Here is a 26,440-nt window from a genome sequence, read left to right as displayed (position 1 = left end):
ACCACTGGACTTGGGACACAGTATGAAGGCAAAGACTCATGGCTAGGCTGCTGTGTTATCTACGGTGCTTTTGGCTCTAAGTATCAGAAAACCCAATTCAAACTGGCTTAAACAATGAGAAAATGTATTATTTCATGGAACAGAAGCCCAGAGGAAGGACAGCTACAAAACTGGCTGAATCAGTGATTTATTGATTTATTGATTTATTGAACCCAGGTTCTTTTTTGCCTTTTGATTCTGTTATCCGTAGCATTGACTTCACCTAAGGCTGGTTGCCCTGTGGTCAATAATAGCAACCAGATACAAGGGGCACAAATGTTCTTCTTTGTTGCTACCCAGCCAGAAAGGGAAATACTCCTATCCTCTTCCATTCTTTCTGAGCCAAATCAGGTCACGTGTTCATGCCTGGAGGGTGGAGGGGAAGGAAACCAGGGCAATGTCACATGTTGTTTGTCTTAGAAAAAAAAAAGATTCCTAGAGTTGGAGAAAGGGTAAATTTCTCCTGAGTCAATCCTACTGCTAACTACGGGATTTAATAACTGAATAAAGTCATCCTTTAGTCAGCAAGGAGGATGAAGTTTGATGGGAAACCAACGGACAGTGTCCACTATTGGCAGGTATTCAGCTGAAGCATGATCACATCTGCCAACTTGGTTATTTCTGCTACCCTTTTCCTGGGGGTCCTTCCACAGAGACAATGTATTGAGATGGTAAAATTCATACTCTCCATTGCATCATGAATTTCAATATTAATTCTGAAATCTGTTCATGAGCAAGTTGTTTCAAATCTTGAGAGACTAGTTGTTTCAAATTTTGAGGACAATGGCCAGACCATACATAGAAAATAAAATTCTGACCCACAACCCGAGGAAACCAGTCCAGAAAGTCAATCTATCTACAGTAACCAGTTCAGGCAGTCAGACTACTATGTCTAGCAGGCAGTCCATGAAATAAACAATAACTCCCATTGGCCCAAAATGGCCGGGGTTTGATTAGTAACTGACAACTTCCACATTTTTGCCCCTCACCCACCCCAGTTTTCAACTTAGGACCAACCAGAGAAAGCCAACTATGTACATCTGAACAATCACATAGGATGCCCCACTTCTAGTTGTCTCACCTACAGCTTCCCCATGCCAACAGCCTCCAGTTGGGGCGCACCAGAAGCCTTCCCTTTTCTCTGCTATAAAGCTTTCCCACTCCTCTGCCTGCTAGAATCTCTGCCCAGTGCAAGTGATGGTGGCCAACTTCCTCACTGTAGCAAGTTCTCAGTAAACAGTCTTTGCTTGTTATCATTAGGGTGATCTTCATTTATTTCCACATTTTCTGCACTTCAGTTTCTTCATCTGTAAAAGTAGGGATAATAATAATACCAGCTTCGGAGGGATGTTGTAAGGATTAAATGAAATGAGATTATGTATCAAAGCCCTTAGCATGTTCATTGTTATGGACTGAAAATTATCTCTTGAGAAATAATTGCTCATTTGACTGGTGGACATATTTATGGGGGGCAAAGAAACTCTGCAGATATCACCATAGGGCATGATTCAGAAAGCGAAATAAATACTATGTGGTCTAAGCAGAAAGGCCTAGGGTCACACAGCTGTTTTCCTGTGTGAGCAAGGAGCTCTTTTGTACACTTTGCCTGAAGTGCTCCATAATGAATGGGTCCTTCACTGGCCTCTATGCGTGTTGCTTAGGGCAATGAACCTGGCCTGGATTGTGATAAGTCAAAAATGCACAGAAACTGTTGACAGCTTCCAGTGCCAGCACTGTATCTTGTACATAGTAGGTAGATAGTATATATTTATTAGGTGACTGACAGAATAAACATATGCTATTTACCACTGCTAAAAACCTGAGACTATGCCCGGTGTGGTGGCGCACACCTGTAGTGCTAGCTACTTGGGAAGCCAGGGTAGGAAGAATGATTGAGCCCAGAAGTTTGAGGCCAGCCTGGGCAACATAGCAAGACTTTGTCTCTAAAAAATTTTTTTTAGTTTCAATTAAAAAAAATTTGAGAATAGATTTGCTATTACATGTGGAAACTATTTTCTTGTAGTCTAAGAAGCTAAAATTTCAAGGATCTATGATGAAAATAGGTGCTTTGGTCTTCACAAATATTTCAAACTACAAAAATTAGAATTGATTACTACAACTGAAAGAAGGACAAGAAGAAATATGATTAAAATACAATGAGGAAGAGGAAGACATGAAGTGGGAGAGAGAGACAGAATAAGAATGAGATTTTTTTTCCCATGGGAAGTAAGAGGCTGCCGTGGTAGACATCAGAGGACAGAATGGGATAAATGTCTTATGGAGCAGGAGGAGAAAGAGGTGATTCATTTTCTCAAGATTAATTAAGAACATTTTAAGTATTTGTTTGTTTGTTTATTTATTTATTTATTGAGATGGAGTCTTGCTCTGTCGCCCGGGGTGGGGTACAGTCGCACGATCTTGGCTCACTGCAACCTCCACCTCTCAGGTTCGAGTGATTCTCCTTGCCTCAGCCTCCCAAGCCTGGGATTACAGGCGCCCACCACCACGCCTGGCTAATTTTTTTGTATTTTTAGTAGAGACGAGGTTTCACTATGTTGGCCAGGCTGGTCTCAAACTCCTGACCTTGTGATCTGCCCCCCTCAGCCTCCCAAAGTGCTGGGATTAAAGGCATAAGCCACCGCGCCAAGCCATTTTAAGTGTTTATTGTGTATGCCCATCTATGTTGTAGATTATTCTGATTAAAAAGAGTTTAGTATCTAAGAGAAAGGTAAAGGTGGAAAGAGTGAAGGTGAAAGTAACTGTGGTTGGGGAGAATTCCAGATTAAAGTCAGTTCATCCTCCAAACACTGCTCCTAATGATCAAAGAATATGAGAAGCCATCTGATCATACTGATTCAGAGAAAATACAGTGAAGTACCTGCCTGACGTAAGGTGAGTCAGGGCTATTCCTCACGAAAATGATTTATGGGATTCCTCTGGTTCGTAATGACCTCTCAGCATGAAAAACCTAAGAGGCATCCCACTCAGACACCAGTCTGAGCACATGCAAACACATAAGCACCCGGGAGTTGGGGTGGGGGAAATAGTACTTTGAAGGTGATAATTGTAGTCTTGGGTGCAATAGTCTGAATGTCATGTCCCTTCAAAATTCATATGTTGGCATCCTAACCCCCAATGTGATGGTATTAAGAGGTGAAGCCTGTGGGAGGCAATTAGTTTTCAAGAATATAGCCCTCCTGAATGGGATTAGTGCTGTTATCCAAGAGACTCAGTGCAGTTATCCAAGAGAACGATAGCTTATTCACCCCTTCTGCCCTGTGAGGTTACAGCAAAAAGCAGCTGTCTGTGAGCTAGGAAGAGCCCCGTCACCAGACACCAGACACCAAATCTGCTGGTGCCTTGATCTTGGTCTTCCCAGCCTTCTCAGCCTCAGAGCTTTGAGAAATAAATTTCTGTTGTTTACGAGCCACCTGGTTTATGGTATTTTGTTATAGCAGCCGGAACAGACTAAGACATCTGGCAAACACTGAAAGCTCAAAGACTAAAAATTAGTCTTTGATTATCTGTCACAGAAGATAGTAGGGAATCAAAAGAGCCCTGTTTCCTTTAAGTGATAAAACAGCGAGAGGCAATTGGGAGGCAGAGACTTCACTACAATCTCCTGCTACATGCCTCAAACAAGAGCGATTTTTTGAAAAGCTCAGGCCTGATGTTTCAACAATTGCCAGAAAGATGTTTGCTGTAAGGGCCAGGGTCTGTGCTCACTCACTGCTTCTCCATTTGGATCCATTACCTGAATAACTCCACTTCTCTTTTTTCATGACAGTAACTCCTCATTCTCCACCTCTCCATGGGAAGTAGATGCTGTGGCAAAAGGCTGTTGACATCCAGAAATAGACCCACACAAATTTATTTAACTGATTTTTGATAAAGGTGCAAAAGTAATTTAATGGAGGTAACTTCTGAACAAATGCTGCTGGAGCAACTGAACATCTATCTGCACACACACAAGAAGATATTTGACCAAAGTCTTGCATTCTACACAAAAATTTACTCAAAATAATGTGCTTCGGTGAGCCAAGATCATGCCACTTCACTCCAGCATGGGCAACAGAGTGAGATCCCCTCTCTAAACAAAACAAAACAAACCAACAAAAACTCAGAATGAATCATAGACTTAAATGTAAAACATAAAACTATAGAATTTTTACAGAAATAACTCATAGTAGAAAGTCTTTGGGACCTAGAACTAGGTAAAGAGATCTTAGATGTGACACCAAAAGCACAATTCATAAAAGGAAAAAATCAACAAATTGAACCTAATAAAATGTAAAACTTTCTGCAAAAGCTTATGTAAAAAGATAAAAAGCTATAAACTGGGAAGAAAATATTTGCAAACCACATATCTTGCAAAGGACTGGTGTCTATAATAAGAATTCTCAAAATGCAGGACTTAAAAAAACAAACACTCCAGTTAGAAAATTAGACATTTCACCAAAGAGGACACAAAGATAGCAAATGAGCATATAAAAAGATATTCAACCTTGCTGGTCACTAGGGAGGTACAAATTGAAACCACAGTAATATATCACTACACACCTATCAGAATGACTAAAAGGAAAAAGAGTGACAAAACCCAATGCTGGGGAGAATGTGGTGACATTGGCTCACTTACACATTGGCTGGGAATGTAAAATGATATGGCTACTTTGGAATACAGATTGGCAGTGTCCTGTGAAACTAAACATGCAGCTACCGTATAATCCAGCAGCAATTGCACTTCTTGGGTCATTATCCTAGAAAAATGAAAGCGTATGGTTACACAAAAACCCATGTACAAATGTTTGTTACAAGTAAATCAGCTTGACTTATAAAAGTAAATAGCTGTTACTTATGAAAATGGGAATCAGCCCAAGTGTCCTTCAACAGGTCAATGGTTAAACTGTGGTACAAGCATAACATGTTAGCGCTACTAAACAACAAAAAGAAACAGACCCTTGAGATATCTAAAACAACCTGAATGAATCTCCAGGGATGTATGCCGAGTGGGAAAATGCCAGTCTCCAAAGGCTACGTAGGGCATTATTCCATTTGCATAACATTTTTGAAATGACAAAACTTCAGAAGTAAAGAACAGATTAGTAGTTGCCAGGGATTAGACTGGGGGAGTAACACAATAGAGGTGGAAGTGGTTATAAAAGGGTAACATAAGGGACCCTTTTGGTGTTGGAACTGTTCAGGTCTTGGCTGTGGTGGTCGCCAACCTATACAGGTGATAAAATTGTATACAATTTAATACACACGTGCTCACACGCAAATGAATATGGGAATACTGGGAAAATCTGAACAAGATCAGTAGATTCTATCAATGTCAATATTTTGGTTGTGATATTATATAAAGACTACAGTTTAACAAAATGTTACCATGGGAGGAAACTGGGTAAAGTGTACTAAGGATCTCTCTGCCTCGTTTCATACAACTTCGTATAACTCCATAATTATCACAATTTAATTAGATATTATTTTATAATTATTTTAGTTATATAGAATTATATTACATTTTGTATATTACATAATTATATACAAAATATGTAAAGTTATCTATATAATATAAACATTGTATGTAAACTATGTGTATAACATTTATTTACATATATAGTTTGATGGAGTTATAGTTTGATGGAGTAACAACCAAATCAACAACACATGTCAGTCAACTAAACCAGCCCCTCTTAAAGGTAATTCTGGCCATTCTAGCTATTAAGGATTTGTGTTGTTCCTTGTTTTGTTTTGTTTTGTGACAGAGTCTCACTCTCTTGCCCAGGGTGGAGTGCAGCGGTGTGAGATCTGGGGTCACTGCAACCGTCAGCTTCCGGGTTCAAGCTATTCTCCTGCCTCAGCCTCCCGAGTATCTGGGATTACAGGTGTGCACCACCATGCCTGGCTAATTTTTTGTATTTTTAGTAGAAATGAGGTTTTACCATATTGGCCAGTCTGGTCTCAAACTCCAGACCTCAAGTGATCTGCCCACCTCGGGCATCCCAAAGTGCTGGGATTACAGGCGTGAGCCACCATGCCTGGCCCATTCTAGCTATTTGAATGTTTACTCTCAGGCTGTGTGTTCATGGCATACCAAAATAAACCTTTTGTTTTCTTTTCTTTTAAAAAGATTTTTGTCTTTATCATAAAAGAGATATTAAATGGTAGATCTGAAAATATGTAGAAATCAAAATAAGTAAAATAAAACAAAGATCATGCTAATTCCATCAGCCAATAATAATTTGAATAGTATGCTTTAAGAGGTGTGCCATAATTTATTTTTAGCCATTTTTGTATTATAGTTAATGCACCCATGCATATGCTTTCATGAATAGCTGAGGTTTCGTTTCTTAGAATCTATTATTTTTAAAGAATGTATATTTTATTAATGACATGATTTCTATACATATAAGTAAGATCGGTAGATTGTACCAATGTCAGTATCCTCATTATGATATTATACTACAGTTCTGCATTTCTGCATTTATACAGACATGTGCTTGACATGGTTTCTCTACTTCAATGCATAGTGCTAAAAAATATTCCTGGACCCCATTTTGGTGATAACTTTGCATCCATGTTTGTGTAGGAGGTTGGGACCCTCAACATGCACTCAGAGACAATATCTATTATAATATCAGACATGCCAGGAATATCACTAGTGCTGTTACTCAGATTGCTCTACTAAGGATGTATCTTAAAGGAGAAGCAGAAAGTCCTCCAGTACTTACTAAAGACTTGGAGATTGCCCCTTCTGGATTTCTGTAGGCTTTACTGCACCTCCAGGAAAGCCCAGGTTTGAGAAGCATGTGCATTCAACAAGTTTCCTTGTTAAGCATACATAAAGAAGGAGAGAAAAAGCCAAGAACACACTGCTGGAGGGTACAATTTGGCAGTCCTTGCTCAGTCTCTGTGAGTGAGTAAAGACCTATTTTTCAGCTCCACTTGTGCATGCCTGTAATAGATTTTCCTGGGCAGCAGGTAATAGACTCTGACACTTCAGAAAGCTTCCACAGTAGAATTCACTGGAAAAAACATCCTGCATAATTCAGGAAACAACAAAAAATGCATGATTATATGTTTGTCAGTCTTCAGCCTCATGGTGCCACAGGAGGGTAATAGCCTTTCTCCATCTAAAAGGGGTAAAATAGGTTAATCTACATACATAAAAGTAAGTGCCCTATTACCTCCATTCCAGGAGAGGTTGTTTTCAGCATCAAGAGTAGCACCTGGCAGGCCCTGGAAGTGAGTATCATTTCCACAGTAGAATCACTATTTCAAACGCTTTACTTGCATTGCTGATATGATAGTCTTGCCTGGAAACTACCTAAGCTTTTTCTCACAGTTCACCGAATTGCATGTAGTCTGTATTTTTCCTGTTACATATCAGTGGATCCTTCTGGGGTGGAGAGGAATATTAGGAGAAGAGCTGACAGACTGAAGAGACTGTTTTCCCTCCTGTCTATAGCTGTCTTCTCATTCAGGGTTTGATTTGCCATGAAATCAGAAATGAAACCCTGCCTTTGGCAGAAAGCATCCCAAGCCAGTGCCAGGGCACACCGTGGTTGGCACCTACTTGTGGAAATTCGAAGCCTGCTCATCAGTTTTCCCCTACAGAGGTGGAGCAGATATTCAAACAAATTGATCCCAGGCTAATTTAAGACATGATGGGAAATGGATTTTAACAAGCCAGATTTGTTTTATTTTCTCAGACAGAGAACAAAAACAAGAAATTTTCTAGGATAATATTTGGAACATGGAAGAAGATTGATTCATTCTATTGCAGCTTCAGTAGCCACAGAAATCAAGGCTGTCAGAAGGTGGAGTTCAAATCTTTATACCCTTTAGCACATGTGTCAGGAGGGCAAGAATTTCCAGATGTCACTGTCGTTAATGTGTCCACCAAGAGCAAAGCAACTAGATTTGCTAGAAATTAGGTTGTTTTCAAGGAACAGGCAGCTTCTGCTCTAGCTGCTTATTGATCCTTACCACAGCTACAAATGTCACCTTGATAGCTGTCCTAAAGAGGGCGTAGAGTACTAGGTTTCCACTTAGGTGTGAATGCAAAGATCACAGAAGATCTCTGAGCCAATCCTTGTGAATTGCTTAACATGATAGCAAAAACCGTAATTACTTTTGCACCAACCTAATAGATTCAGAATGAAAGGGAGGTAGTTGTGATCTGACATGCTCACTTTTGTTTGCTGGCATTCTTTCTTTGTGTTGTGTTCTATTTCACTTCCAAAGATGAGGTTCTGCCTCTGGAAATGTAGAGGCTTAAACACTCACTCTGATTCATCAATAAAGTAGGCTGGCATTGTCTTAAAAATTTTTGTTCCAAAACCAACAATTGCATTTCAAAAGTACATAACATCTTTCCTTCAGTGTTCTTAAAACTGCTTTGAGACATTACCTCACTAAACCAACACCTTCAAAAGACTTTAATAAAGGCAAAAGTGGAGTGCAAATGACTCTCCCTTCATCTGCTTTATCAGAGTGATATTGTGGAATGAGGACTGGAATGAAGGCAGGCCTTCTTGCTTCCCCATTTACTGTTTGACTTGAGAGTGTCACTTAACTTTCTAAACCTTGTGCTTCTCATCTGAAAAATATGGAGGCTGAACCAAATGATTTGCACAGAAATTTCCTGTCCTGTGAGTCTATGAAATTCTAAAATGTGGGAAGGCTCTTATTTAGAGAGGTAGAGCACAAACTTGTTACACCTTTAGGAAGTGGGTTTAACTTTAACATTCAGCTTTATTTCCTTAAAGAGAAAATGAATATACCAGGCCCAGTTTATGTGCCATTCAGATCCACTCTTTCTCACTTATTGCCCCCAGAGCCTGGCTTTACTTATGGTCCTTCTCCCCTAACCAGGAATATCCTAGCAATAGCTCATTCCATTGCTGCAGTCCAAAGTCTGTTTCTGCTCGGATCATCACCACAGAGGAAGAACTTCAACAGACATCACCAACTAAAGAAGAAACCACTGAAGCCACACACTGCCTGGAATGGAGTTCCAGAAGCTCCAGGGGCTGCCTGAGGTGGTGCTGAGTTGATGCAACTCAGATGTGAGAGAAAGTAGACAAAATTCGTGAACTCTTACCAATGGAAGACAAGACATGAGGGAATGCCTGCACATAAATTGCTTGCCCTTTGGACTTCCTGGCCTGATGGACTGTTCCAAGATGCAATCATTCTCCTATGGTCTTTCTGGAGATGTCTTCACAAGACTGAGCAGCCAATGTGTTGCTATGAAGCTCTGGCTAGCTGGGTAATGCACTTCCTTGTATTTGCTCTTCCTCATTCCCTGTCTCATGTCTCCTTTTCCCTGGGATTCTACCCTACACTGAAGTAATAGCACACAAATTTTTGTCTCAAGTTCTGTTTTCTAGGGAAGCCAGGCTAAGACATGGTTCAATGGGTGTCCTTAGAAAGCAGACCTCCAAGAGAGAACTTTGGGTCTCCACCGATGGTGGCAAACTGGGTGGCCTGGATTCCTGGCATGCAGTGATAGTACAATTGCTAATATGTTATGTGATATAGGCAGAAGGCAAGGTATTGGCATATCAAGTGGCTGTGTACTTGATCAGTACAGAGGGAATGATAATCATAAGGATTGTGTTACATGGTGGCTGCCTTTGATGGCTTTGGAAGATTTGCAAAAAGGCATAACAGACTCAGGAAAGCTAATTGCCCACTTAAAATATGCTGTGAAAGTCAGAGGGTCTCTATGGTAGCCTTCCAAATCCTCTTATCTACTGCAGCTGCAGGGCAAATGAGGGAGAAAGAAAATCATGTTCAGGGTTTCATGGTATAGGGTTGCAAACCTACAAAGGAGAAAAAATTCACAGCCTTAAAAATGTCTCCTATGTCAATGTGAAGGCTTTGATAGGGAAAGAATAGGAACCTGAAACCTGCAAAGTGGACATTTGAGTGGACAAATCTAATAAGCTTGAATGTCCAAATTTCCCTGCCTCTCTGGAGATTATGCAGTCTCCTCAGTTGGAGACTACGCAGTTATATCACTCGAAGTACTATAAGACAGTACTTGTTCTCTTCACAATCTGCCTACCGCCACATCTCATTCCCTCCAGGCCAATGATCATGGTAACATCTCAGAACAATCTTGCCAGGGGGATGCCTTGATTCACAGAGACTGTAGTGATGGATAATGAATTATAACATTACTAGGAGTGAGTTGGAGAGACAGCCAACTAAATGTTGGATTCTCACTCTTTCTCTCTCTCTCTATACACACACACACACACACACACACACACACGCGTGGACCAGAGCCGGCTTCAAATGTGGTCCAGAGGAAGACAGGGAGTTGCAGAAAGACCAGGTTGCAATACAAGCTGCCCTGCCTCTTGAGCCATATGTCTCATCTAGTTTGAAGCATTTCAAGGTATTTACGGGTAAGAATGCTACGTAGAATCTCTGAATTAGAAAAATCATAGCAGAGACCACTGAGATTCTGGAGTGAAGCCATATCTATATGGCTTCGAAATATATATAACAGAATAAATTTCCCTTTGAAAAACAGCATGACACTAGTCACAAATAAAAATTTAGTTCCATCATGGAACACCAAGTCTCTGTGAAACCAGAGCTGCTTATCGTGAGCTGAGTTGATCAGATCTACCAAATCATATGGGCAGGGGGGGCTATGGCAGCAATCTATTACATGATGGACAAGGTACATTGAGGATTGGACTGGACTGGACTGATGTCAGTGCAGGACAGCTCTGTAAATTGTATCAGCAGGTAGCCTAGGCCCATTTCATCTATCTCTCTTGTGCCAGCATCTTTCTGTCAATCCATTCCTATGTCATCACTGAGGATTTCCTGTGACCAACTGACAGAAGGACAAAGGGCTTGGTTTACACAAGGTTTGGTGAAATATGTTGGTGCTAGCCAGAAATGAACTGTTGCTGTACTAAAGTCTCACCAAAGATTGACCCTGAAGAAAAGTAATTAAGAGAAATTCTCCAATTGGGCAATAAAATTGATTATCATTTCATGTCGAAGGAGAAGTGGCCTGAGGAAAGAATATATACTGAGTCCTGAGCAATAAAAATGATTTGATCAAATAGTCAAGACTCAAGGACATGGGACAAGGATGTCTAGCAGATATTCATGTACAGAGACTTATGGGAGTGGAAACAATACATGCAGACCTTTTATCTCATATGAATACCCATTAGAGAACAGCAATTTCATGCAAAGTTCTCAACAACCAAGTTGGCAGCATGACCTGCCCTGTGAGTGTCAGCCAGCTTCCTACTGAGTCATCCCAGTGTTTGTGCAATGGGGCTGCAAGTTATGGTGGCAAGAATGGAAACTGAGCATGGATCAAACAACATGGACTCCCACTCACTAAGGCTGTTCTCGCTACTGCTGCAGAATTCCCTCCCTGCCAGGATCAGAGACGGATGCTGAGCCTTTGATATGGCTCCAATCTTGGAAAGATCTGCCAGCCAGCTACCGGCAGGTCAAATACATCAGACCTCTTTCACCTTAGAAGAGCAGTGATTCACACTTACCTGACTGACACTCTGGAGAAGGATCTGTCTTCCCTGCCACAGGGAAGCGGCAGGTGTTATCTCTGCCAACACCACCATCTAAGGACCTGCAAAATGCCTGATCTGCTAACATTGTACACATGACATTTCCTCAGAGTAAAGAACTAGAGGAAGTGCAGTGACAGGCTCGTGGCTATGGAGTCGTGAGTTTTAAAGTGTATTCTATTCCTCAGAAGCAACTAGCTTGAGAGACTAATGAAAGGCCCATGGAAGGCTCAGCAGAAGTACCTGCAAAGAGATCACACCTTGTGGGGTTGGGGTGCTGCCCTTCATGGTGAGATTGATTGGATAGATGAGAGATAATATATAGATATATAAAATATTAGATAGATAATATATATTAGGTAGATAGATTGCATATGTAATACATAATACATATTAGTTAGATAGCTAGATAGACAGACAAATGGGTGCTAGATGGATGATAGATACAGGATATAAGATCAACCTTGTTCCACTGTAACTCCAAATGATCCACCTTCAGAATTTGGGCTCCTCACTCTCAAAAACTTAGTCTCTGCTAGATTAGTGATCCTAGTTCCCAGGGTGGAAACTCTTCTGCCATGACATCCACTGAAGCCACCTTGGACTCTATATGCCAGTGTTGGAAAAAAGGAGTTACTGTACTGTCAGGCATAATTGATGATGATTCCCTTGAGGAATGAGGGTTGCTGCAACAGAGAGAAGTATGTCTAGAACCCACAGGATTCACGGGCTTCTCTTAGTTCTTCTGTGTCCAGTCTCATCGATCAAAGGCAATTGTGGCTGAGCACAGTGGCTCACGCCTGTAATCCCAACACTTTGGGAGGCCGAGGCAGGCAGATCACCTGAGGCCAGGAGTTCGAGACCAGCCTGGCCAACATGGTGAAATCCTGTCTCTACTAAACAAAACAGACAAAAAACTTTACGTGGGTGTGGTGGCAGGCCCCTGTAATCCTAGCTACTCGGGAGTCTGTGGCAGGAGAATCGCTTGAACCCAGGAGGCAGAAATTGCAGTGAGCCGAGATCGCACCAGTGCACTCCAGCTTGGGGGATAGGGCGAAACTCTGTCTCAAATAAATAAATAAATAAGTAAATAAATAAAATAAAGGGAAATTGTATCAAAAGTGACTTGACAGGAATAAGACAATTAAAGGCTGAAACTCCTCAGGGATGAAGGTCTCTATCACCACACAGGGCAAGAATGCAAACCAGATGAAAATATTGGTCAAGGATGAGGAAAGTCTAGAATGGGTGATAAGGAAATGCATATCAGTAGTGCCCTGGGACCAGCTGCAGCAGTAAGACTGTCCCTTGTCCTGCTAACCTTCCTTAAGCCTTTACAGAGATTGCAACTGACCATTACCTTGAAGGACTGGACTTGTGCCTTCCCTTTAAGTAGGAACTTCCTGTCATCATATGAGATCTAGATATCAGGTCTGAGTGGCACAAGAAAGAAATTTTGACAAGCTTCTCCTCCCCTCTTCTTCAGGCTCCCTGTGAGGTAACAGTACTCGTGGTGCAAGAATCACACTGGCCCTCAGGCTCTATCATGATGTCTCTCCACCCTCAAGGGGAGAACCAAGACATTTCTGTGAAACCAGTCCAAAGAGTACGTCATGATGAAGTGTAACTAGCAAAAGCACTGGGGCATGGTGGTGATTCAAGAGCCACATCTTGATTCCAACATTGGTTCTTGGAACAGCCTGCATGTGCTGCCCCAGGGGTGTATATTGGCTAAGATTCTTGTGTTCTTGATGTACAGTGAGGCAGACTCTTCTGAGGCTGCTCATCCTGTTTCCTCCAAGAAAGACAGAGTCATTGAGGAAAGAACAGCCCCTGCCAACTAGATCAGCTGCCTCGGAACCAGGATGTGGAATGAAGAAAATGAGGAGAAAGCCTTTCCACATTTGTTCATATTAAATAAAAACTCAAATAGTGTGTGTCTATGTGTCTGTATACATATACAATAGTGTTACAGGGTAAAGGCAAGAAAACTTTAGTTTTACCTCTCAGAAGAATCCAGAAGAACACACTGGGGAGATTCCAGGAAGATAATAAATGCACATCAGTTTGATGATGAACTGAAGAAGAGGAGGAAAGAAGGGCTAGAGCTCTGTTAATCATTGTTAATCTAAACTGATAAGCTACTGGATTGAGATTCAGGTGGCCATGAAAGGGGCTGTACCTGGGACTAAGAAAGTAGAAATTATGAACCTAAGGAGATAAGAAATAACCCAGTCTATGTGACGAGTCAAGATTCAGTGAAGTAAGCTGGGTGTCTGTAAATGATGTCCCTGCACAGTATGTACCCCCATGTCTTCTGTTCATGCAGTATGTTGGATTTGTATTCTAAATACACAAGCATGTAATCAGCTACAGGAGGACTCAACAAATATTGAATAAAAGTGGTTATTGCAAAATTATGGGGTAATGCTGGAAATTCCCTCCAAGTTTTTAAAAGTCCAAACAAACAACTTTATCAGGTTATTGGTTTCTAGTAAGATCTTTTTCTTAATCTGTAATAGGTACATGAATAGATAGATGATAGATAGATAGATATAGACAGATGGATAGATACATAGATAGACAGATATAGATAGATAGATAGATAGATAGATAGATAGATAGACAGACAGAAAGATAAATATTAAGGAATTGTCTCATATGATTCTAGCAGTGCTGGTCCAAAATCTGCTGGCTGGAGACCCAGGGAAGAGTTGCAGTTCAAGTCTGATGGCTGTCTGCTGGCAGAATCTTCTCTTCATCAAGGGAGGTCAGTTTTTTCTTCTATTAAGGCCTTTAGCTTATTGGATGAGGCCCACCCACATTATGAAAGGTAATCTGTTTTACTCAAAGTCTTTGGATTTAAATGTTAATATCTTACAGATATATTCACAGAAACATCAAGAATAATGTTTGACCAAATATCTACCATGCCTAACCAAGTTGACACATAAAATTAACCATCACAAGCTGTGAGTATTCATGTATATTTAACTGGATTATACACTTGGGTTTTTTGCATTGAGACAATGAGTATATTTATTGAGTTTGTAACAGGAAGAATGTAAATGCTGTGACTTGGTTGTTAAAGAGTACATCTAAAATATACAAAAATTATTTGTGCTCTGTGAACTCCTATGGCAGCGTCTGGCCCTAAGTTTTATAGATCAGTTAACACCCTAAAGTTTTGTGGTGTGTTGGGTTGTCATAAGATGACTAATTTGTCCTGGTTTTCCTGGAACATTCTTGGATCTAGTATTGAAAATTCAGTGCCCTCCAAGACCTTTCAGTCCTGGGAAAACCAGGGCAAATATTGCCATAATGGATTGTGCTAAAATCCTTCCTACTTCCCTAAATGAGCAGGGATTTAGGAGTGGTCAGTGCTGGCCCTAAAATGACCTGTGTTTGAACAGGTGTGAATCACTTTATGATGCCTTCTATCGCCCCTTGGAAGGAACCTTAAAATAAGCAGAGGACCAGCAATGGGACATTATCCCTGGGTGACTTTATCATCTCCTGTGGGCAGACTTTGCCAAAAACAGTCTTGGCAATCTCCCTTCCAAACTAAGGTTTAATCTCTTTATTAGTTTCTGTGGACTCTGAGGACAAACGTCAGGGCCTCTCTATGAAGGTCGTTTGCAGCTGACACTAAACCCCGTCCATGATTGGTTCTGCCCTTCTCTAGGTCATAGGAGCACCCGTGACAGCACAGGAGTGGGTTCAATAGGTGGCCAGAGCCCTCCTGCACAGCCACAATTTTCCACAAGGGCAAAGAACACCTCTGTCACCTCATATGACATTCGCTTGCTTCCTGGAGCCATTTGCTTGTGGTATGAAAAAAAGTTTATGAGTCTAAAAATTATTTGGGGCCATATGTGAGAGCCATGGAGTCCTTGAATTTTGAAAAGACTGAGAGGAGAGATGGGGTGATGTTGATGCTTTATGAACCTCCCACCTCCTATTGACCTGACCTTTCATTTATCTTACATATTGAGCATCCACACCAGGTTTTGTCTAAAGATTGTGTTCTTTTTATTGCTGTAATGTTTTAAAGAAACTAAAATAAAGGATACAGAATATTTACCTGAATAAATATATTTATAAATTCTTTAAACGATTTGAGTACTGAAATGACCCCACTATGCAAATCGTCAACCACATAAACATTGGTATCTTTTTCTTTCATTTTCAAATATGGAACTCTCCTTCTCCCCTTTTTCTAAATGTAAAGTCTGAGAACTTTAACTGTTAAGTTCAAATTCCAGCTCTGCATTTTCCAGCTTTATGATTGTGGCAAGTAAAATGAAGCTATTTGAGCTTCTGTTTCCTTCTGTATAATGTGAGTGCAATAATATTGACCTTATGGGTTCTGTGAAGATTAAATGAAATAACACAATAAAGTACCTGGTATGTGGATAATTACTAAATAGTAGCTACTATTCTAGAATATTGAACACCAAACTTCACAAAAATCATGCTTCGGCATACCTCTCTGGTCTAATCTCTCAATATCCTCTCACAGTTCACTTTATTTTGGTTTGGGTAGCCCTTAAATGTCTGGCAGAGACTTAAATCACTTCCAGAATAAATAACTGAGACATTTTCTGAAGCCTTGCTGTAGTTTGCAGAAGGGTGGCAGAGGATGCTTGAAGTACGAACCTGTAATACCATGCTGCCCAAACATCTCTCTGCCTGGGATATGCTGTTTCATTCACCGGTGGTCTCATTTCTCTTTTTTCTTCACCTGACTAATCTTTAGCTTTCCCCCAGGGTTCAGCTCAGATGTCCCCTACCTGGGAAAAAATCTTCCCTTCCTCTCCACGTCTGGATTAGAGGCCCGTCATCTGTGTTTGTCCACAAAACACATCACAGAGCACTGTAAACCTACATTTAAATATTTTACCCCTCACAAGACTAATGTAGCAAACATTTCATGGTGCATTTATGGCCAAGATACTCGCAGGTCCCTGGCTGGCCATGTTGCATACAGTGTGGCCCTACCTGCCCCTTATCTCCCACATCTGGTTGAAACTGACTAGAGTAGTTATGAGTAGCTGACCCAAGGTCTTCTGTAGGAACCATGACTTATGACCCATCACTGATGGCAGTGGCTTCAGTCCGATTTGTGCATCAGTATTGCCACTGGAACTTAAAACAATACAGATGTTGAGCTTTCCATCCTCAAAGATTCTGATTCACTAAGTCAAGGATGGTTCCACGCATTGGTATTTTTTTAAAGCCCCTCAGGTTGTTCTGATAAGCAGCCAGTGTAAATGACTCTCTGAAGTAGCATGGAAAGAAGAGCTGATTTCATTAGGTTCCCTTTTTTAAAAAAGATTTTTTAATTTAAAAAATTGTATTTACTCAGAAGCATTCAGAATGTCAACAAAACATCTGCAACTTTTTTTTTCTTGCAATTACAGAGTGATGTTCAGTTAACAGAGCAGCAATTATTTCATATAGGCTGCGTCAGAGACAACTGAAGATGAAAAAATGACCATCCCCATATATAATTAATTTGTGCTATGGACCAAGAAGAATCTATTTTAAATTTCCATGCCATTTACACCCCCCATACTGTACGAGGCAAGGTTAACGGCTATTGAAAATACCACTAGAAGAGGGCTATCTAACTACACAATTGATAGTATAACTAAACAAAAAAAGACACTGTACAGTTTAAAAACAAATCTTACACAGTCTTACATTTCCTTTTTATTTTTCCTTAAAAGGAGTGAGTTGTATGGGAGGGTTAAATGCTTTATAGACAAGGAAAAGAAACTGTGCTAGAACCAACTTATTCAACATCTTCTTCTTCTTCTTCTTCACCATTTCTTCATTTTCCTCATCTTCCTATTCTTCCTTCATTGTCTTGCTTTTTTTCAGCCTTCATGGCTCCCTTTTTTGCTGTATTAGACTTTTCTTTATCTCGGTATGCAGCAATATCCTTTTCGCATATTTCCTTCGGCTTAGCAGCCTTCTTTTCATAAGGCTTCTTGCCATCTGCAGCAGTGTTATTAACATATCTCCCAGTTTCTTTGCTACATCATCAAGGGTAGGCCAGGATGTTCTCCTTTGATCTTGGTGATACTCAGAACAGAACAAGAAAAAGCCCAAAAGAGGCCTCTTGGGTGCACTGGTTTCCTTAAACTCCTCTTTTGTTTCCCCTTTAGGAGGGATTAGGTTTTCATTTGTCTTTCATAATAGGTCTTGTCTGCCTTTGCCATATCTTCAAATTTTCCTTTTTCTTTAGCAGACATGGTCTTCCACCTCCCTGAGCACTCCTGAGACAACTCTGAGAAGTTGACCGAAGGAGCTGGATGCTGCTTCTTGTGCTTCCTCCCAGCAAGTCTGTACAGAGAATGCATATGATGACATGTTGCCCCATGGCCTCTTAGGATCTCTTTTGCCCATGTTTAGTGATTTTTCCTTAGTCACTAACAGAGTGGCCCAGTGCTTGTCAATTCTCCCTTTCCCCAGCACTATTTCTATGGAGCTCAATGTACTGCAATAGCCATGACAGCGGGAGCCAGATGCTGCCTCTCATTAGATTGTCTTTACTGGGAATTTGAACAGAAAAATATGGAATGAACTTTATAATGAACGGTGGAATGGGAAGTGAGAGAATTTCAAGGGAATGAAAGCTAGGGAAAGTGAAAGGCATGTGTCATCTTGAGTTACCAGGGGGCAGAAGTTGGTCATTATAGAGAGGAGAATGAAACTGATGTGTAGAGCGAAGCTGATACCATAAAAAAGCAAGAGACAAAAGACAGGTATATAATGTCTCAGAGAAAAACAGAAATAGAAAAAATAGAGGCAGAGAAAGAGAGAGACCAAAAGAGAAGCAGGCAGATGAAGAGATAGAGGTAGACAGAAACCTCACTCAGAACTGCCACCATCAGTTTAATCCCCCAAACTAGAAACCTCTGCAGACATCTCCCTTATCACCCACATCCAATGTTGTCAATTCCACCTTCCAAAGATGTCTTTGAGGGCTGGGCACGGTGGCTCATTGCCTGTAATCCCAGCACTTTGGGAGGTCGAGGCAGGAGGATCACCTGAGGTCAGGAGCTCAAGACCAGCCTGGCCAACATGGTAAAACCCCGTCGCTACTAAAAACACAAAAAATTAGCTGGGCGTTGTGGCAGGCACCTATAATTCCAGCTACTCAGGAGGCTGAGGCAGGAGAATAGCTTGAACCTGGCAGGAGGCAGAGATTGCAGTGAGCCACTCTGGCAGGAGGCAGAGGTTGCAGTGAGATTGAGCCACTGCACTCCAGCCTGTGAGACAGAAAGAGACTCCATCTCAAAAAAAAAAAAAAAAAAAAAAAAAAAAAGATGTTTCCAAGATGTGATTTTTTATTTTTTATTTTTATTTTTTTGTCCTGCTGTTACTGCCATCCAGATCTTCATAAGTACATGTTGGGACTAAGGCAAAAACCTCATAACTGGTCTCCCTACCCCAGTCTATTTCCAGCACTGTTGCAGATCACACTATCTTACACTTTGGTGGCCAGGTCTTCAGGCCTGGCGGAACCTGCCTCATCTCCTCTCCTGCGAGTGCTAGGTTCCTCCAGATCCCATTCTTCTGCCATGGCAAATCAGGCCCTGACCTTTGTAAATGGGATTCCCTTGGCTTTCTCTTCTGCGTTTGGCAATCTTCTATCCTGCCTTCAAAATCTGGCTCAAAAATACCTCAGTAATGCCTTTTCACCTCTTTCAGGCAGTTATCCTATAACAAAGTTCCTACCTTTCCCATTATACCGTGAGCTTTTTTTTTCAGTTATCTCTGAATTCCCAGGACACGGCAAATGTGTGTTGTCATGAACTAAATTTGTGGAATTTCAGGTAATGAGGGAGCCAGGACACTGCTGGGTGGGTGGGCCAGCTCTTATGATTCTGCCCCAACCCAGAGCCAGCCCCTAGATTTTCAGGTTTTTGTCTTCATCCACGTTTATCCCCACAGATCCTCTGAAAGCTCCAAACAAAATTTTCCCCACAGCTCCATGGTAACCTCAGCAGAGGCTCCTGGAGGTGACAGTTCTGGGATGCAAAGAAGGGCGAATGAAGTGGGGCAGCTATTTGTCCATGTGAGTATTTGGACTTCCTTGACACATATAAGAGCAATTTCCTTCCTTTTTACCTTGAATCCTAAGAAAATGCCTCAATAAAAAATACTTAGGGGAGCATGTGAATTACCTCACTTTCCATCACCTGAACCACTTAGCGCTTCCAACAAAGCTTTGGGGGGAAATCTGTATTTAATCAATGTTGAAACAATCATTCTGATGCAGAAATGCACACAAAAAGAGCAATTTCTGACCAGCTTTTATTTTGCATATTGTATTCCTTTTGACAGTGATGACTAATGGAATAAGATTTTTGTTCACTAGAAGAAGCTCAGTAGCATGTATCAGGGCAATTAACTTGGAAATCTGTGAATAAGCATGATTCAGGGGCCTATTGAACATCAACTTGAGGACTCATGAATCCTGGTTGCTTCCATTGGCTGAAAAAATACTGTAAAATCTTGAATTTTGCAGTAAAAAAATTCATTTTGGTTGTGACTCCTACTTGAGTCACATGGTATCAGATGGAAAATGAGTAGGAAGGAGAGGATCGCTGCCAACTAAAAGGAGAGAGGCTAGTCTGGACAGAGCACTTTGTAGGACACAGATTTGATGGTAAGCCAACTATTTGAAAAATCCTCATTCTTGCAAGCTAGCACATGACCTCTTTCCTAAGGGTGAGGAGATTCCGGAGGTACATATTTGCCATCTGGAGTGGACTGTGCAATTCATCTAGAAACCTGCATCATTGAAATTAATCATCATGATGAACAAGGAGAGCATGCTGGGGCAGGGAGGTCAGTTTCACTTGATAAGAATAGAATGCACATTCTAGCGGGGAATTTGCTGACATTCATTGCATTCAGGAAAATTCTACACAAAGCCTCTCTCTCTGGAGAGGATTCCTGAGAAAGAGAAGGGCTCACTGTGTGGCATAGAAATGAGAACCCCCTCAAAGCCCTGGCTTTTGAAGGTATCCAGAATCACAGTGATTTAATGCCATTAGATACTGCTCTTTTTCTTCCTGGGAGGGAAACATCAGTCCATCAGTTCAAACCCTACAGGGTTTTCTGTGTTTGTCCTAATCATGTTAGAAGCAGAACGCCTAGTTAGTAATCAAGCACCAGTTGGAGCTGTTTCCTACCAAACGTATGGTTTTGATTTTGAAGCTCTCCATTCATTGTTCTTTAGCACTGTGAAGGGCTTGTAACCAGCTAACTGCTTCTCCTACTTTGGTCTGGGAAACTAAACACAAATCTGGCTTAAACTTCAGTTGGGCTAGGGCCAAATTTTGTTGGTTTTTGTTAATGCTGTTACTTATTTTTGAAAGAGGTGTGGACAAAAAAAAAAAAAAAAAAAAAAGAGCAAGAGTTGGAATGGTATTTGAAGTTTGCTCGCGGTGTTTTAGGGAAACAGGAATATGTGACAATAAAAGACATTTCCTTCAATATGGGGAAGAGTTCCTCACTGTTTCAACTAAGCTCTTGAAATCTGAAATGTTTAGGGAGCAGTAGAAATTTGATAAGGGATCATAGACTCCAGGGGATGAGAGAAGATTTGAACAGTCATCGAATATAACTCCTTGATTTAGTAAAACCATAATTTGTAGTTTTCCTCTGATGAGTCACGGCAAGGAAGTAGATATTGTAGATGAGTCTGGGTCCTTGCACTTCTCAGCTTCTGCCATTTACAAATTCTACTTTGATGTCTCTGAAGATGACATCTGAATGTGTGTGTGCAGAAGAAACGGCATCGAATAGAACTGGTTTAAAACCCCTAATTTGCTACTTAATTGCTGTTTGAATTTGCATAAATTATTGAACCCTCTAACCCTCAATTTCCTCATCTATAATATGGAATAATAATAATTACGCTGCAGGGATCATTTTAAAACTAAATTAGATGATGTCGTATGATATCTATATCTATACTCCTACTTTCCACCATACACAGCACTCATTTTTAAAATAAAATTAAAACAAAAATATCATCTATAATATTTGAATGTAAATTTAAGATAATGGATGTTGTTTTGCTGAAATTAAATGCATTTACAATGTGAATTTGAAAGTTTGTTTGAGTTTAGTAAGCCTATAACATCAAATTCCACTGTGTAAGTGTCCTGGAATTTAATCAGAACCCAAAGAGATCTCTCGGCCTGTTTGCCATCACATAATGGGTTGCCAGGTGCTATTTCACCTCTGTCTGAGACCGTTGCTTGGATCAAAGAGGGCTCTTGTTTATCTAGCTCCCTATGAGACCAGGCAGGGCCAGTGGTGACCCACCAGGCTGAGCTCAGCCAGAGGGAACCTGTGTCTTGGTGCTCAGTTGTGAACAGTCACATAGACACCCATACTTGAGTAGGCTTAGGGACCTATACCCTTCTAAAATCCGCTGAGAAATCCTCAACAGAGGAGTTATGTGTTAACTTTATCTTTTAGAGGAATCATGTTGGCAGCAGCTTGAGGATAGGCTGGAGTGGCTAAGAATGACAAGAGAGTGGCAATTGAATCGTAGAAATACTTCAAACTCAGGCACCTGGCATTTAAAACACCACAGCACTTCCACGCATCACCAGCTTTACCTGCTTCCGTTTTCCAGTATGAAGCTTCTGCTCCTGCCAATATGTTCTGTTTGACCTTCCCTGAATACACAGTTGGTTTCCCTGCCTATTCAGCCCATACTCATGTCTTTCTCTTCACTTATATATTCCTCTAGTCCTTATCAAAAATCCTAACCATTCTTTTAGGGTCCATCTTCTTCATTCAGTCTTTCTTAGTTTGTTCAAATTACCTAATATGATTCATAAATTACCTTGTACGGAGGTATTTATGTTCCATACTATGACTTGTCTCTTCCAGCAATTGGGTTCAAATGTGATGGCAGGCACACCTCTCGCACAAGTTGGTATTTTACCTGATTTTAACCTATGATGGCTCATTGTTCAATGTTGGCACTCTATAATTTGCTGAATAAATAGATGACTAAATAAACCACCCATTGACTCATCTTATAGGCACCCCTATATAGCTGTAAGGGAATTATTTAGTAACTGCTTAAAATGTATCCAAATTGGATGTTTTACATTAGGTTCATAAGTGAAAAGCAAGCTTGTCAGAGATCTTCAAATGAAGCTTATTTAATGAGTTATTTTTAAAAATCCTATACAATAATGGAAAACCACAGAAAGTGGGTGTGATGGTAGTTTGAGAGTAACATTTTACTGATTTATAAGAAGAGTAAAAAATAGAAGTGAACAGTGAAAAGACTGAAATAATTTTTCCTCCATATGTTTTGTTTTATGTTTGCTTTTGTTTCTGGACATGACACAAATGAAGTTGCAGATAAAAGACAGCACCTTTAGTTGGTAAGAACAGGGCACTGATTAGCAGCAATATATTGAAACTACATAAAGCAATGAATTTAAAAGTACTTTAGGAAACCTGAGGTCTTTAATCAAGGCTGCAACTGTAAGTTTTTTAAAAAGCCAAAAAAGAAGCCAAGTCTTTAGTAAAAGGGCTGTTTTAAAACATTAAATTTTATTTGAATTTTTTTCCTAATTTATACCAAATCTTCAAAGTAGTCGGGACTTAGTTACATCTTAACTGTTATTCTTTTGATAATTTTTTTTAAATAGAAAAGGCAGTTGTGATTAGATAATGATCAAAATGTTTTTCAACTCTTCTATTATGACTCGGGAGATAGCAAACTAATGTCCATCATTTTTACTTTATTTACTCCTAGTAAATTACCTTACAAAAATAAGGCATTTAATATGTATTTGGTGAATGAGTGAATGAATGAATAAAGAATGAAGAAATGATACTGTCACTGAGTGACAGGTCTTTGAATGATGGGCTCAGGTTCTCAAAGGAATTAAACAATCTTCATAGGCTCATGCTTGGAAATTCAATTTTTTAAGGGACAGAAAATGGCACAAAATCCTAGATGATATATATATATTTTTTGAGATAGAGTCTTACTCTGTTGCCCAGGCTGGAGTGCAGTGGCACGATCTCGGCTCACTGCAACCTCCACCTCCCAAATTCAAGCAATTCTCCTGCCTCAGCCTCCCCACTAGCTGGAATTACAGGTGAGCACCACCACACCTGGCTAATTTTTAAAAAAATATTTTTGGTAGACACGGAGTTTCACCGTGTTGGCCAGGCTGGTCTCGAACCCCTGGCTGCAAGTGATCCACCTGCCTTGGCCTCCCAAAGTGCTGGGATTACAGGTTTGAGCCACCGCGCCTGGACCCTACATGATCTTATTCTCTGGGCATTAGGCCCCTGGTTCCAGGTCTGTCCCCATCTCTGACCTCTACCTCCTTTGTTCCTGCTTTGAGACTCCAGTCTTGCCATGGTTTCTTAGGCTTAGCTCTGTATCTGTGCTCCCAGATACCTCTGGTCCCAGCTCTAATCCACAGATACAATTTACCTATCCTTTGTCAATAGATTAAATTGTTAGATTAGTCTGACGGGAAATATTGTTCATGTAAAGTCAGTATCTTGTTCTATTCCCATTATTTATTTAGTGTGACAATTTTTTTCCCTTGCTATAAAAGTTGAGCTTAGAGGTCTTTAATTTTCAGAACTAAACCTTTTACCCTTTTATTACACAACCATTTTATGCTGGCTGTTTTCCCAGTGTCCTGGCACTTCCTTAGTTCCCCATGAAACGCTAAAGAGTAACAGATGTAACCCAGCAAAGGCTTCAACCAATTCAGCAAGTACTCTGTGAAGTAAGTCATACTCCTCATAAGTTTGAACATAGCTTCTTTATAACCACTCTACTGTTTGTCTCTTGCTCTCTTTCTGGGGTTCTCTGTCCTTATCTCTAGTCCATAGTTTGGTACTATCTTTTTTTCTTTTTTCTTTTTCAGATGGAGTCTCCCTCTGTCACCCAGGCTGGAGTGCAGTGGCATGATCTCGGCTCACTGCAACCTCCGCCTCCCTGGTTCAAGCGATCCTCTTGCCTCAGCCTCCCAAGTAGCTGGGATTACAGGTGCCTGCTACCGTGCCTGGCTAATGTATGTATTTTTAGTAGAGACAGGGTTTCACCATGGTGGCCATGGTTGGCCAGGCTGTTCTCGAACTCCTGACCTCAGGTGATCTGTCTGCCTTTGCCTCCCAAAGTGCTGGGATTACAGGCATGAACCACCATATCTGGCCCATAGTTTGGTACTATCTTACATTGTATCAATCAAGGGTACAAAGATATGACTAGATCTAGTGACATATGTGGGTTTTGCTCAATAATGTCTTTTATAGACAAGGGAAGAGGCCACTGAAAGCTTCAGGCCTACATGGTTTTTACCATACACAATTCCCAAAGAGAGAGAGTCAGAGAGACTGGGTCCTAACACTGGTCCAAAAGTAAGAGTCACTGTAGGAATAAAGTGCTAGATTGAGACTTCTGGTTTCTTGACAACAAAGACCAAAGTGAAGTAGGTATCAAGCAGCCATTCTGGATAATTCTAGTGTCTTACTCCCAGATATTATAAAATCCACTTTGAGAATTTGAATTAGCCATATATTTGAACATAAGAAGAAAATATATCCAGGAACAAGGTTATTATAAAGACCAAAACCCAGAGGTGAGAAACGAAGTGTTTCAGCTGTACTATTGAATAAATTCCATCAGGTGAATAAATAAACCTGAAACAATAGCCCTTTCTGAGCCAGAGTTTACACAATACAGTACACAGCAAAGGTGAAAGACTCTCCACAGGACGACTCTTTAGGACTTTTCTCCTGTGTTGGCCTTGTCTTGTCAAGGTGTTCTCAGTGGTAACCTGACCTTGAGTTTTGCACAGGCATCATTTACAAGAGTTAATTGCCTTCCACCAGATAGCATTTACTCTACTGGTTATCTCCAAAGGAAAGAGCAACACTGTGTTGGAAGCTTGTGTTTAAGGAATTAAGTAGGGCACAAGTACAGCCAACTAAAATAGATTCAATGCTCTGGCAGTATTGCAGAGAAGACAACAGTCAGTGTGGTTCCTACTACTTGGCCCTTTGCCTTAAATGAAGTTTTAGATTCCCTATCTGGAGATTCTGCCCTTTGCTGGAAAGACCAACTGACTGGATGATCTAATCATTTTGCCCCCTTTGCCAACCTGTATGTAATCCATTGTTATCATTATTAAGCAACATCCACTGGAATTCTCTGGGAATAGTATAGGAAGTTAGAAATACAAACAGAGAGAACACAGCTTTCCCCTATGATGTCAGCTTCTGTTTTAGCCTAAATACTTTTAGAGGATATCCCAGTTAAGCCAGACATCTTGTTTACAATGGGGCAGTATTGCAGAGTGTGGGTGAGAGGACAATGCACTCACAGTACAAGCTACCACTGTGCAGTTGGTTCTGTCAAAGTCTCATGTTACAGCTGATTAACTGGCTGCTTCTGACAGGGCCAAACATGACAAGCTTCTCCACCCTGAGAGAATCTGCAGACTGAATGCCATTTAAAGGGAGCCTAAATAGATAGCTCTTTGATACATTACCATGGATCTTTTTGTCCCTGATTTTTTTAATCTTTTATATATATAGCAGCACTTGATACAGATGACTACTGCCCTTGTGATTTCCTCGTGGATTTTTCTAAGCCTTGAAGCAATGAGGAAGTGAATACAGAGTCTATGCCTTTATATGGGAAGTGAATTGGATATTAGAGAAAATTCTCTGGAAAACCAACCAGCAAGCAGTGATGACTCTAGAATTTCTATAAAGGAGTTAAACGGGGCAACTTATTGGGA

At 40.6% G+C, this 26,440-nt stretch overlaps 1 pseudogene; it reads right to left on the bottom strand.

Moving 5' to 3' along the window:
• Positions 1-17,409: 17,409 nt before the first annotated feature.
• Positions 17,410-18,026, bottom strand: LOC112132399 (putative high mobility group protein B1-like 1; annotated as a pseudogene).
• Between the last annotated feature and the right edge of the window lie 8,414 nt (positions 18,027-26,440).

The sequence above is a fragment of the Pongo abelii genome, chromosome 11, assembly GCF_028885655.2.
Source record: "Pongo abelii isolate AG06213 chromosome 11, NHGRI_mPonAbe1-v2.0_pri, whole genome shotgun sequence".
Taxonomy (NCBI): domain Eukaryota; kingdom Metazoa; phylum Chordata; class Mammalia; order Primates; family Hominidae; genus Pongo; species Pongo abelii.
Note: the sequence above shows the minus strand (reverse complement) of the source record. Positions and strands in the feature narration are given on the sequence as shown.